The sequence below is a fragment of the Euprymna scolopes genome, unplaced genomic scaffold, assembly GCF_053919585.1.
Source record: "Euprymna scolopes isolate OS-2025 unplaced genomic scaffold, ASM5391958v1 sca1, whole genome shotgun sequence".
In the NCBI taxonomy this organism is placed as follows: domain Eukaryota; kingdom Metazoa; phylum Mollusca; class Cephalopoda; order Sepiida; family Sepiolidae; genus Euprymna; species Euprymna scolopes.
In genome coordinates, this window is record NW_027633102.1 from 1 (window position 1) to 10,000 (window position 10,000).

The following is a 10,000-nucleotide window of genomic DNA, read 5'->3' on the forward strand; positions in this document are numbered from 1 at the left end:
CCCATCCAACTAAGGGGTGTCCCCCGGGGGCCAGGGGGACCTCGTCCAGGTCGGCCGGGCGCTTCCAGACGCCTACCGACACCGGTCAGGTCGGCGAGGCTCCCGGCGGCCCCGAGCGGGACCACAGGTTGCGGAAGGCGTCCAAGTGAGCGGCGGCGACGCCAGGAGGCCCCCGGGGTCGACTCCGCGGCCCCCGGGTCGGTGTGCGGGCCTCCAGAGCTCGATAAAGTAGTGGTGTCGCTAGCGGTCGAGAAGGCACTTTTCGACGCCTACTGCCACCCCCACATGGCGGTAGGCGCAAAACTGGAAAATCGCCGACCAGAAATGTCGCTTCGTATAATCGACGTTTTTTTTGACCACCATTTTCAGGTGTCGGAGGTGGGTCTGGACGAATACCAACACCATTTCTGGGGTTTCACAACCGCCCGGCTTCTCCGACATATGTTGGAAAGGAGTAGCGATCGAGCGAAGGGGGCTGTCGGTAGGCGGCCGCGGGTTGCATGTGTGCCCGGGACAGCACCCCCATCCAACTAAGGGGTGTCCCCCGGGGGCCAGGGGGACCTCGTCCAGGTCGGCCGGGCGCTTCCAGACGCCTACCGACACCGGTCAGGTCGGCGAGGCTCCCGGCGGCCCCGAGCGGGACCACAGGTTGCGGAAGGCGTCCAAGTGAGCGGCGGCGACGCCAGGAGGCCCCCGGGGTCGACTCCGCGGCCCCCGGGTCGGTGTGCGGGCCTCCAGAGCTCGATAAAGTAGTGGTGTCGCTAGCGGTCGAGAAGGCACTTTTCGACGCCTACTGCCACCCCCACATGGCGGTAGGTGTAAAATCGGAATAGACCGGACCAGGAATGTCGAGGGGGAAAAAAATGACAAAGTCCTGGTGTGCCTAGGCGTCGAGAAGGCACTTTGCGACGCCTACCGACATCCCCATGTGGCAGTAGGCGTAAAACTGGAAAATCGCCGACCAGAAATGTCGCTTCGTATAATCGACGTTTTTTTTGACCACCATTTTCAGGTGTCGGAGGTGGGTCTGGACGAATACCAACACCATTTCTGGGGTTTTCCAGTTTGAAAGTTTTATAAAACATGTTCGGTAGGAAGCACACTTTGGTGTGTCGGTTCGTCGGAGCAGCGACTCTTTGCCTCGTGGTGGTCCGGAACGTCTCTACGGGCTTGTCGCAAAGGCGTCAGAAAGTGGCATCTCCGCCGCCTAGGGCTGTCACCGTTATCGCTGTCGCCGCGCTCCAACTTGTTTTGATCCGCCGCCTTCGTTCCTGCCAACCGTGCGCCCGCTCATCGTCGTTAGGTTATAATACGTGGTACGTGTGTGTGCTTCTCCGTGGACCTAGGGCTGCTCGACGTGTCGAACGATATGTTGGAACAACTAACGGCTCCTTTTCCTGGTTCCATAGTCGTCGTGGTACCCGCGTCGTCAGCCATATCTATGTCCACCATGTTTAGCCGATACGTTTGCTGCAGCTTCTGCTTCCGCCTCAGCGTTCGCCGCTCTCAGCCGCCGCTGTTGTTGCTGCCGTTCTGCCATTCAACCACTACCTGCGAATCTTTCGATGATCGGCCGAACGACCCATCGCTGTGCGACCGATAAATCCTCCGGATTAGGGAGAAACGCCGCCGCTCTCTGCCGCCGTCGAACGGAAAAACGTACATTGTAACGAACGAACGAACGAACGAACGAATTAACGAACGAGCGAACAAACAAACAAAAATAGCCGCGGGGGATGCACTATGTAGATCCTGATCCCCTTGTAACCATACGTACGTTGTTCGATGCTCTCCCGTCCTGGAAGTCGCCGCAGCAAAACAGGAGGATGAGCAGCAGCAGGCGCCGCCGCCGTAACCGCCGCCTGCCTGCCGCCTCCTACTCCTGTCAGCGTCCGATCTCACAGCCGTGTGAACGTTCGCTGACACCCGATTTCTTTCCGTCTGGCAAAACCTTGGACGTCCCGCTCGCGGTACACGTGCTGCAGCGACTTCTCGTCCGACAACGCATAAGCGTCGACGTCTGCCGCCGCATCTTCTGATACGTGGACGGTGATAGCGCTAGTCCCTTCTTGCGCCACCTCCACCTTTGTTAGCGCCAAAGAAGATCGATCGAGCAGTCGTGGTCGCAGTCGATTAACCCGTTTTCACCGTCCGCAGTTCCCAAGCCGCCGATCAAGTCGTTGCTCTTCTTGTTCGTTCTTCCCATACCGTCGATTTGCACGGCTGCCGGATGAGCCATCCTCTGTCCGGCGAAGCGCTCACGTCAGTGATCGATACTTGCACCGACAGTCCTCCCGCTCGCGACTCGGTGCTCGAATCGGACTCGTTCGTTTTTATCTCGATGCGATTGTGAAAAGGGGGACCGGTCGTCAATGTCGTGTGTGTCGACGATGTTGTTCGCCCGGTCCGCCGCGTTGTTGTCGTTTTTTTTTTTTTTTTTTTCCCCTAACGTTCGCCGTCGCACGGACGAAAGGGTGAGAAAAAAAAAAAAGCTCGAAAAAGCCGCCCAAAAAAATCGGACCGAGGAGCCGCTTGCGAGAACGCGCCATGTGCACGTTGTCTCTCCTCGGTTTTCCGAGCACGAACACGACGCCGGTCGGTCGGTCGGTCGACGAAGGCGACGACGAAGGTGACGGGAAAATTTACGCCGCCGCTGCCCTGGTCCAGCTCCTCCCCGATGACGGCTGTGATGTTGACGTTGACGTTGGCGACGACGACGACGACGACGGAGACGACGACGACGACGAGACGGCATCGATGGCGACCACGATGACGACGACCTCGACGAGTTCAGTCTGCACCTTGACCTCCGATGTCCGTGTGCACTGCCGTCGTGCTGTTTGTCGTTTGTCGTATGTATCGCTGTCAAGGGTGCCGTTGTCGTTGTTGTTGTCGACGTTGTTGCTTGCTCTCTCGTCTCGGTCGGTTGGTACGTTGATGACGACGACGACGACGACGAAGACGACGACGACGACGACGAGACGGCATCGATGGCGACCACGATGACGACGACCTCGACGATTCCAGTCTGCACCTTGACCTCCGATGTCCGTGTGCACTGCCGTCGTGCTGTTTGTCGTTTGTCGTATGTATCGCTGTCAAGGGTGCCGTTGTCGATGTTGTTGTTGTCGACGCTGTCGTCTGTTCTCTCTTCTCGGCCGGCTGTGACGTGGACGTTGACGACGACGACGACGAGACGGAATCGATGGCGACCACGATGACGACGACCTCGGCGAGTTCAGTCTGCACCTTGACCCTCGATGTCCGTGTGCACTGCCGTCGTGCTGCTTGTCGTTTGTCGTATGTATCGCTGTCAAGGGTGCCGTTGTCGTTGTTGTTGTCGACGTTGGTCGCTTTCGTTCTTTGAGTCTCGGTCTCGGTCCAAGTCAGGGGAGAAACAAAAAAGAGGCCATCAGCGCGGGCAGCGCGCTTCTACTGACGGCGAACCCCCTCGAAAAATAAATAAACACGTGCCCGTCGTTGTAGTTGTCTGTCTTATGTCGGTCGGTCGGTCGGTCGGTCTGTCGTTCTGTCGAAACAAAGTCCCAAATTCCAACGATACCTGGTTGATCCTGCCAGTAGTCATATGCTTGTCTCAAAGCTTAAGCCATGCAAGTGTAAGTTCACGCCACGCATTAGAACGGGCGAAACCGCGAATGGCTCAGGAACCGGACCTAATCCTCGGGACCGTATTCCTCCTCGGAGGCGATGGATAACTGTGGCAATTCTAGAGCTAATACATGTGACACAGGCCGCGATCGGTCGGCGCGCCGTCGTCGCCACGCCTCGCGCGCTGGCACCCGCGTCGGCCGTTCCGGGTCGCGGCGCTACATATTAGACTGAGACCGATGCGCGTCATTCCGTCCTCCCGTCGTCGGCGTTCCCGCTCGCGGGTCCGTTCGGTGGCGGGGCTCATAGGGCGGCGCGCTCCGCTTTGGTGACTCTGGATAACTCACTGGTCGATCGCACGAGCTTTCACGCCCGGCGACGGGTCTCTCGAGGGTCCGCCCTATCAACTGTCGACGGTCGGTTAAGTGCCTACCGTGGTTACTACGGGTAACGGGGAATCGGGGTTCGATTCCGGAGAGGGAGCATGCGAAACGGCTACCACATCCAAGGAAGGCAGCAGGCGCGCAAATTACCCACTCCCGGCACGGGGAGGTAGTGACGAAAAATAACGACGCGGGACTCTGTCGAGGCCCCGCGATCGGAATGAGTACACTTCAAATCCGTTAACGAGGACCAACCGGAGGGCAAGTCTGGTGCCAGCAGCCGCGGTAATTCCAGCTCCGGTAGCGTATATTAAAGTTGTTGCGGTTAAAAAGCTCGTAGTCCGAACTCGGGTTCGTGGTCGCGCAAGCGGCCCCGGGGCGGCGGCGCCATCGTCCGTCGTTGACTTTGGTCGTCCGTTCGCATTCCCGGCCCTTTCCGCCGGTGTCAACCGCTAGCATACCCGCCACGCGGTCCTGCCGGCGAGGTGGACGAGGAGGTCGTGATCGGGATCCGGGAAAAAAAAAACAAGTGGTCGTCGGTTCGGTTCCGGGAGTAGTCTAACGGGGGGGTGCTACGTGTGTGTGTTTGGGTGCGTTCATTCGCATCCCCGCACTCTGACCCCCGCGCTTCTCTCCCTCTCCCTTTCCGCGCGTTCCTCTTTTTTTTTGAACCCCCCGGTCCGCTCCGAGTCCCTGCTTCGTGTCTTGTCTGCGCGCGTGTTGCGGTCGGCGGTTTCTCCTCCAAGGGTGCTCTTAACCGAGTGTCCGCGGCGGCCGGTACGTTCACTTTGAAAAAATTAGAGTGCTCAGAGCGGGCTGTTCAAGCTTGCATACGATAAGCATGGAATGATGGAAGAGGGCCTCGTCTACGTCTGTCGGTCTCCGTCTACGGCGAGGCAATGATCGAAGGGAGCGGTCGGGGCCACTCGTATTGCGACGTTAGAGGTGAAATTCTTGGATCGTCGCAAGACGAACTGCAGCGATGGCGTGTGGCAAGCACGTTTTCCTCGATCAAGAGCGAAAGTCGGAGGTTCGAAGACGATCAGATACCGTCGTAGTTCCGACCGTAAACGATGCCGACCGGCGATCCGCCGGCGTTCGCTTCCATGACCCGGCGGGTAGCCTGCGGGAAACCAGAGTTCGGTTCCGGGGGGAGTATGGTTGCAAAGCTGAAACTTAAAGGAATTGACGGAAGGGCACCACCAGGAGTGGAGCCTGCGGCTTAATTTGACTCAACACGGGAAAACTCACCCGGTCCGGACACCGGTAGGATTGACAGATCGATAGCTCTTTCTCGATTCGGTGGGTGGTGGTGCATGGCCGTTCTTAGTTGGTGGAGCGATCCGTCTGGTTGATTCCGATAACGAACGAGACTCCGGCCTGCTAACTAGTGCGCCGATGTCAGTGATTTTTACGGCGGGCTCGGCGTCCTCCGTGGCGCTCGGGTCCGGGTCGGTTTTCTCACGCACTTCTTAGAGGGACGGGTGGCAGAAAGCCACACGAGGCGGAGCGATAACAGGTCTGTGATGCCCTTAGATGTCCGGGGCCGCACGCGCGCTACACTGGAGGTATCAGCGGGGACTTCGCCCCGGCCCGAGAGGGTTGGGAAACCTCTGAACCACCTCCCGTGATAGGGATCGGGGCCTGTAACCAACCCCGTGAACGAGGAATTCCCGGTAGGCGCGGGTCAACAGCCCGCGTCGATCACGTCCCTGCCCTTTGTACACACCGCCCGTCGCTACTACCGATCGAACGGTCCGGTGAGGTCCTCGGATCTGGCCGACGACGCCGCCGGGCAGTGCGCGACGTGTCCGTCACGACACTCGTGCATCTACGCCTCGGCGTTCGATGCCTGGAGAAGACGACCGAACCCGATCGTTTAGAGGAAGTAAAAGTCGTAACAAGGTTTCCGTAGGTGAACCTGCGGAAGGATCATTACCGTTTTCCCGTTCGAGACTGGTTTGTTGTTTTCCGGCCTACCTCCTCTGTCTGTCGGCGTCAACGCCTCGAATGCGCGCAAACAAACCTATAAAAGGCGGAGCGAGAGATAGATTTGTGGTGACGCGGAGGTTTTTAAAGCCCCAGCTCTTCTTGCTTGCTTCCGCGTCTTACCACCTGTTTGTTTTTTCGCCCACCGCAAGTGATGGCCGCTTCTTCTTTGCCTTGTCGCCGCTTTATCGTTTTTTTTGTTTTTTTGCAGCCGCTGTGCCACCGCCGCTAGCTAAAAAAACAAACTACTCGCGACATTGCAATGCCGTCACGCCTCCTCGCACAGACCTCCTCGCACACTACTAAATCTATATAAACAAAAACTAATATAAAAAAACCAAGTGCTGAACCCTGGACGGGGGATCACTCGGCTCGTCCGTCGATGAAGAGCGCGGCCAGCCGCGATAACTGATGCGAATTGCAGGACTCAGTGAACATCGACACCTCGAACGCACATTGCGGCCCCGAGATCCCTTGTCTCGGGGCCACGTCCGGTCGAGAGGCGGAACGTTACATGTCTTTCTCCGTTAACGAAACGACATCTTGCCGTCCCCGTGCCCGCCCGGTCCTCGGCACGGTGGTAACCGGGACGTCGCAGGAGCGAGTGACGAGGGGGAAGAAAAATAAAAAAAGAATTGACTCCTTTCAATGTCTTTTTTTTTTTTAAAACCCTCTCCGGCCTCCTCCTTCGTCTCCCGCTGGCAGACCGCGGAGTCTTTTCCCTTTTCGACCGCGTGAAGAAACACTGTGGAGGAGGAGCAGGAGGAGTCTGTCCGAAAGCAGCCGAAGGGAGACCAAAAAAAAAGTACCGACCTAACCGACTGCCGACGTAAGCGCCGCCTGCTCGTCTCGCTCTCTGCCTCATGAAGGTGTCTCTCAGCGACGCCTCGAGCAGCGCGACGAGCACGGCCGTCGCACCGTAAAAAGGTGGCCGCGTCGTAGGCAACGCAACGTCGGATGGGGAGGACCCACGCTTTTTTTTAATTGTTGGCTTCTTCATTTTCGGTCGGACGGGCGCTATATCGGCCAGCCGTCGTCACACGGAGGGTACCGATCGAGATTCCTCTCCTCCAAACACCACACTCTACTAAAAACCGCCGCCCTCGGCTCGGACGAGACGACCCGCTGAACTTAAGCATATCGCTAAGCGGAGGAAAAGAAACCAACCGGGATTCCCTTAGTAACGGCGAGTGAACCGGGAGAAGCCCAACGCCGAATCCCGTCGCAAGTAAAAGGCTTCGGGACGTGTGGCGCATGGGTCGAAGGCAGCCGTTCGTTTTCGTCTCGCATAGTTCGGAGTTCCCTCGATCGGGGCCGCCCGCGGCGGGTGCCAGGCCCATTCGGTGCGGACGGCGAGCGACGGCCTTCGATCCGAGAGTCGGGTTGCTTGGGAACGCAGCCCAAATCGGGTGGTAAGCTCCATCCAAGGCTAAATACCGGGACGAGTCCGATAGTCGACAAGTACCGTGAGGGAAAGTTGAAAAGAACTTTGGAGAGAGAGTTCAAGAGAACGTGAAACCGCCCAGGGGTAAACGGGTGGGACCGCTCACCGCGATCGCGGGGGGACTCAGTCCGGTGCTGCCTAGGCTCGAGCCCAAACTCGATGTGTGTTCTTGAAAGAGAGGCCGTCGCGGCACAGGTCGTCGTTCGTCGTGTCCGCGGGGGACTCGTTCCCCGCGGTTCCAGCTTTTGTGCCCGCGTCGCCGACGAAGGAGACGGGCCGCGTGGATAGCGGGAAGGGAAACGTGGTGACGACCGCGGCGTCGGTAGGTGGCTGCGTCGGTTGGCTGCGACGGAGGGGACTCGTCCTCTCGATCGCTGCTGCCGCCGGGCCCTAACCCGCCGCATCCGTCGCCGCCGCTTCTTCTTTCCTCCTGCTCCCTCCGCGCGCGACTCCGCTGCACCCGTCCCCTTCATCATCGCTCGGCGTAATCATGGCGCGGGCGCTTCGGCGCGACCTCCGCGCGGCCGGCACCGGACGCACTTCCCCTCCGGTCCGTCGTCGCGACCCGTTCCCGGCGTGCAGGTCGAACACGCGGGTTTTTTTCCGTAGGCGGCAGGCGTTTCATCACCCTGAAAACCCCCGTCTTCCCACCTTGTGAAGTCGGGGGCCACCGGCCGTCGGGCCCGCGAACGTAACTGCCCCTTTCTGCCGGGAACGGAGGAAATCTGACACGATCCGTTACACGTGGCGAGCCGGTCCGTTTTGATCCCGCCGGAAGTCGCGTGCGGGCGACGCACTCTGTGTGTCGCTCCTTAGGCGCCCCACCGTCTCGGGCGCGTGCGCGATGAGAGGCGGGATAGGACTGGCGCGGCCTCGCCGTCACGCACCTCGCCGACGTTTCGGGTTCTTGTCGGGGGCAACCCCGCCCGCGCCCGTTTCCGTTTCCGGAGAGGTCGCTCGGCGACGCTTTTTTACTCGAGCCGCCCGCCACCCCGGGTCAGCGACGTGCATCGGCAACCCACCCGACCCGTCTTGAAACACGGACCGAGGAGTCCTGGCCGTTCGCGAGTCGTAGGGGCCACCTCTGACTAACCCCGAAGGCGAAGCGAAAGCGAGAGAGCGTGTAGGAGGGCGTCGATCGGGAGAGGTGTCGTGGCAAAGTCGTCCGGGGGTCGTCGGGGGGTGTCGTCGGTCTCGTGCCGTCGTCTTCTCCTCGCCTCACCCGCCTCCGAGCCGTGCCCGATCCCGCCGGCGCGGCGTTTTCGGCCTTCCGCCGTCGCTGCTGCGGTGCCCGCAACTTTTCCTTTTTTCTCTCTTCCCGAGAGAGATAGGAGAGGGAAGGCTCGTGGCTGACGTGCGGTTGTTTTTCCCTCCTCCCCGAGAGGGGACCGGCGCATCTTCCAAAAAGGGGAATTGCCGGGCGCCAGCTTCCATATCCTCCTTCCGCCCATCGGTGAGATCCCGCGGCTTGAACTAGTCCTATTTTGTCGTCGAGTTTAGGCGCTGCGCGCGGGCGCATCACCCCCGGGTCGGTTTCCCCTTTTTCCGAGTACGACTCGGCCGACTCTGGCGTAGCGAGCGACCAGGGACCCGAAAGATGGCGATCCACGCCCGGTCGGGATGAAGCCAGAGGAAACTCTGGTGGAAGTCCGAAGCGCCTCTGACGTGCAAATCGATCGTCGGAACCGGGTGTAGGGGCGAAAGACCAATCGAGCCGTCTAGTAGCTGGTTCCCTCCGAAGTTTCCCTCAGGATAGCTGGCGCTCGATCGTCGCAATTCCATCCGGTAAAGCGAACGATTGGAGGCCCCGGGGCCGTTCACGGCCTCGACCTACTCTCGAACTCGGAACGGGTGGAACGGGCCGACTCTCCCGAACGACGGAGCCGACCCATCCGGCCGCCGCCGCCAGCACGCTTCGCTGGGCGGTTGGTCACCTCGAATGCGAGTGCCAAGTGGGCCACTTTTGGTAAGCAGAACTGGCGCTGTGGGATGAACCAAACGTCCGGCTAAGGTGCCTAACGCGACGCCCATGAGATCCCCGAAAGGGTGTCGGTCGATATAGACAGCAGGACGGTGGCCACGGAAGTCGGAATCCGCTAAGGAGTGTGTAACAACTCACCTGCCGAATCGACCGGCCCCGAAAATGGATGGCGCTGGAGCGACGGACCGATGCCGGACCGTCGCGGCGAGGAGCGATGAACTTTCGCGCCGAAACGATGCCGCGACGAGTAGGAGGGCGCCGCGGCGAGCACGGAAGCCTAGGGCGCGAGCCCGGGTGGAGCCGACCGCGGGTGCAGATCTCGGTGGTAGTAGCAAATATTCGAACGAGACCTTCGAAGACCGAAGTGGAGAAGGGTTCCGTGCCAACGGCGGTCGAGCACGGGTCAGTCGGTCCTAAGACGCGGGCGAAAGTCTTCCCGAAAGGCGCCGGATCCGTTATGAAAGTGAAAGCGATCGAATCGAATCGAATCAAAAGCCCAAACAAAAACAAAGCGGCCGGCCTCCCGTCGAAAGGGAATCGGGTTAATATTCCCGAACCCGGACTCGGAGAGGGCCCGGGGGTGGCGACGCTGTC

At 59.9% G+C, this 10,000-nt stretch overlaps 2 non-coding genes and 1 pseudogene across 2 annotated transcripts in view; all 3 read left to right on the top strand.

Moving 5' to 3' along the window:
- The first annotated feature begins 3,559 nt into the window (after nt 1-3,559).
- LOC145273433 (small subunit ribosomal RNA) lies at nt 3,560-5,930 on the top strand (annotated as a pseudogene).
- A 398-nt stretch (nt 5,931-6,328) lies between these two features.
- On the top strand, nt 6,329-6,486 carry LOC145273123 (5.8S ribosomal RNA). Its single transcript, XR_013866156.1, has one exon. It is a non-coding gene; the product is annotated as a 5.8S ribosomal RNA (ribosomal RNA).
- Nucleotides 6,487-7,079: 593 nt separating this feature from the next.
- Nucleotides 7,080-10,000, top strand: part of LOC145273164 (large subunit ribosomal RNA) — a 5,721-nt gene continuing 2,800 nt past the window's right edge. Inside the window, exon 1 of the ribosomal RNA XR_013866195.1 lies at nt 7,080-10,000. This exon is cut by the window's right edge and continues 2,800 nt beyond it. This is a non-coding gene — a ribosomal RNA (large subunit ribosomal RNA).